Source organism: Capsicum annuum, chromosome 7, assembly GCF_002878395.1.
Source record: "Capsicum annuum cultivar UCD-10X-F1 chromosome 7, UCD10Xv1.1, whole genome shotgun sequence".
NCBI lineage: Eukaryota > Viridiplantae > Streptophyta > Magnoliopsida > Solanales > Solanaceae > Capsicum > Capsicum annuum.
Window position 1 is genome coordinate 37654168 of NC_061117.1, and position 4131 is coordinate 37658298.

Sequence of the window (4131 nt, forward strand, 5' to 3'; positions counted from 1 at the left end):
CATGTATATATGTTTTATATATATATATATACATATATATATATATATATATATATATATATATATTGTAGTATATGTTTTACTTAAACTAGTACATATATATTGAAGGGTGCGTATATATCTTCTATTGATGTGTATATTTAACGTATACATATGTATATGTTTTATAAATTAGTATATAACTATATACATATATTGTAGTATATGTTTTACTTAAACTAGCACATATATATTGAATGATGCGTATATTTGTGTATATATCTTCTATAGACGTATATATTTAATGTATACATGTGTGTATGTTTTATAAATTAGTATATAACTATATATATTATAGTATATATGTGTATATATCTTCTATAGACATATATATTTAATGTATACATGTGTATATGTTACATAAATTAGTATATAACTATATATTTATATTATAGTATATACATATACTGTAGTTTATGTTTTACTTAAAATAGTACATATATATTGAATGGTGCGTATATTTGTGTATATATCTTCTATAGACGTGTATATTTAATGTATACATGTATATATGTTTTGTAAATTAGTATATAACTATATATATTGTAGTATATGTTTTACTTAAACTAATACATATTTATTGAATGGTGCGTATATTTGTGTATATATCTTCTATTGACGTGTATATTTAATATATACATGTGTATATGTTTTATAAATTAGTATATAACTCTATATATTGTAGTATACATGTGTATATATCTTCTATAGACGTATATATTTAATGTATACATGTGTATATGTTATATAAATTAGTAAATAACTATATATATATTGTAGTGTGTGTGTGTGTGTGTATATATATATTGTAGTATATGTCTATTTAAAGTAGTACATATATATTGAATGGTGCGTATATTTGTGTATATATCTTCTATAGACGTGTATATTTAATGTATACATGTGTATATGTTTTATAAATTAGTATATAACTCTATAATATATATATATATACTTATATATATTGTAGTATATATATGTTGTAGTATATGTTTTATTTAAAGTAGTACGTATAGTCGTATATATTGAATGGTGCGTATATATGTGTAATTGTGTATATATTTTTTAAATTCTAATGTAGTATATACTATATATAGTGTATATATATTGTTTAACGTATTTAAAATGTATATAGTTACGTATATATTGTGTATATTGAAAAAAAGTTTTTCTTTTTAATTTTTGATCGGATTTGATCAAATTTTTAACCGGGTTTAGGTGGATTTGACCGGGTTGGGTTAAATGTACCGGGTTAGAGTGATTTTTGAATTTTTTACTATTGAGCCCGGACCGACTCGGCCCACTTAACCCCCAACCCGTCCCAGCCCACAACCCGATTAATTTTATAGGGTCGGTTCTGGGCTGGCCCGGTCCGGCCCACTTGACATGCATATTCAAGAGTGTAAAAAAACTATCTTCCCATTTATAAGAATATAAATTGAGGAAAGCTACCCACTTAATATAATGTCTAAAAAAGAGAAATCAAAATACAATAACAACAAACTCAGTGGGTCTGGGGGGAAATACAATAATTTAAAAGTTCTTCCATTGAAACGCCAACAAAAAAGACCTTGTACCATATAAGCACTGTGATGGAGATTCAAGCTCTAAACCTACTGCCCATAATATGAAATTTAGTGTTTAACGGGTGTGATATGTTTAAACTAATATGTTTTAAACTAATAGCCTTAATGATCTTCAAGGGAGAAAGCAAATAGTACGTTCCATAATTTAACTAAGTGAGATCAAAATTCACTTTCTAGAAGTAATTTTCATAGGAATAAATGGGTAACGCCTTATCCGAAACAAACGATAAACTAAAAAAGAATGAGAATATGCCAATTATAAACAAAAACATTCTTTACTGAAAGAGTGCCTAACGTTAGGCAAAATCAATTATGAGCATGTTTAAGTTTTAAAACCAAGATATACGAACATCACTTATATGTAGTTATATTATGGTTGACTAGAGAGGAATTGTCTATGACACATAATTTCATTAAAAAACAAGCATGCCAGGTTTGCAAACAGAGAAGAAAAGAACGACAGGGAGGAATTACCTGTTGCGGGGCAGTGAACGTGAGGACTTTAGATCGCGAAATTACACTCGAAACTCGGTATGTTCAAAATCAGATCAGCCGAAAGAAACCACAACTTCCAAAAGAAAATGAAAGGAATAAATATTGGTAAAAATAAGAACTTTGCTGTATATGGCTTGGAAACTTTGGCCTCTTTTTTCGCCCAAAAAAAAAAACTCTCCCCGGGAGGCTCCCTTACCCCTTGGTATTTATAGATGGGAAGGTAGGGTTCAAGGTGTTCTTTCATGGGCTGGAAATCGATTTTAAAAAAAAACTTAATTGAGTCAAAATTTGTCTAGTAAGTGCTAAGGTTTCACGTGATTTGGTTCAGGGATTTCTCCAAAATGGGAGATTCCACTGTAACCTTTGGATATGAAGGTTTTTGAAGCCTCAAATAAGAAAAAAAAAAGATGAAGACGTATATGTGGTGTCCCATATTTGCAGTCTGCCTTGGTGAAAGAAGAGTTAATTCTTCTCCAAAAATTGGAGAGTACCAACGGCGCTTTGGAGAAAAATATGAGTACATCCAACTCTCATTCAGGGCTTTGAGGGTAATTGGGGTATTTTGGATAGGTGAAGCAGGGATAATTAGGGAAACTCATGGTAAAAGAGATTCTTGGATTTTAAATTAAATGTTGACTGACCAATAAGGAGGAGACACATCGTAAGAAGAGTATAAAGAGTGTGCAAGGTACGGAAGGAGTGCAACAAGCATGTGTTTGGCGTGTGCTATGACCATTTGATGCCTTATGTGGCGCAAATATAACATCTATGTGGCAATGAGGTGGAAAAGGGTTAAGAAAGAATGAGCTTTATGGGTCATATTTTGAAATTGGGCCAAATTTCAAGAATATAAAGTATAAATAGGGTGAATCTCAAAAATAGACCCAAATTGGGGTGACTTTTAAATTTTAGCCCCAAATAAAAAATTTTCATAAAATAATCTTTACCTATTAACTAATATTTTTTTGGACAAAATTGCTCCTAATCAATGGAGTAATTACATAAATGATCCTTATAATGGATAACAACTTCATATTTATATCTTTCAACTTTATTTTTTATTTTCTCTTTTTATTTTTAATTTTCTCAATCCTTACTTTTTTCCTTTTTTCCTCTCTAACTTACTTTTTTTTCTTTTTTACTTTTTCTTTCCTCTTTTTTTTTTTTTTTTAGTTTTCTCAACCCTTACTTTTTTTTATTTACACCTTTCAACGTCTACTTTTATAACAATTTTTTTCTTTGATTTTTTTTCTTTTTTTCTTTTTAATTTTCCTCGAACCTTATTTTTATTTAATCTTCCTTTTTTATCAACCTTTATTTTTTTCCTATTCTTTCTCAACTTCTACATTTTCTTTGATTTTTATTTTTTAAATATTTTTCTTTATTTTTTTCTTTTTCTGCAATTTTTATTATTTTTGTTCTTTTCTTCGATTACGTCCATTCAAGTTACATCTCATGAGCAAGAGTTGACACTATAACATTATAAAGGCAAGACTTACGACTTTCGAACAATAAGCTATGTTCATGGGCAAGAGTTGACACTACTACATTGTAGAGGCAAGACTTATGACTTTCAAACAACAAGTTATGTTCCATGGGCAAGAGTTGACACTACCACATTGTATTTTGATTTATGAGATATTTTATAACTCTTACCTTAGGGGCAAACGTAGCTCAGAGACTTTCAAACAACAAATTATACCCCACGGGCAAGAATTAACTCTACCACGTTATGTTTTTATTTATGAGATGTTCTACAACTATTGCCTTAGAGGCAAGACTTAACTCAAGTACTTTCAAACTATAAATTATGCCCCACGGGCAAAAATTGACTCTATAACGTTATGTTTTCATTTATGAGATGTTCTACAACTATTGCCTTAGAGGCAAGACTTTATTAGCTCAAAGACTTTCAAACAACAAATTATGCCCTATGGGCAAGAGTTGACTCTACCACGTTATGTTTTCATTTATTAGATGTTCTACAACTATTGCCTTAGAGGCAAGACTT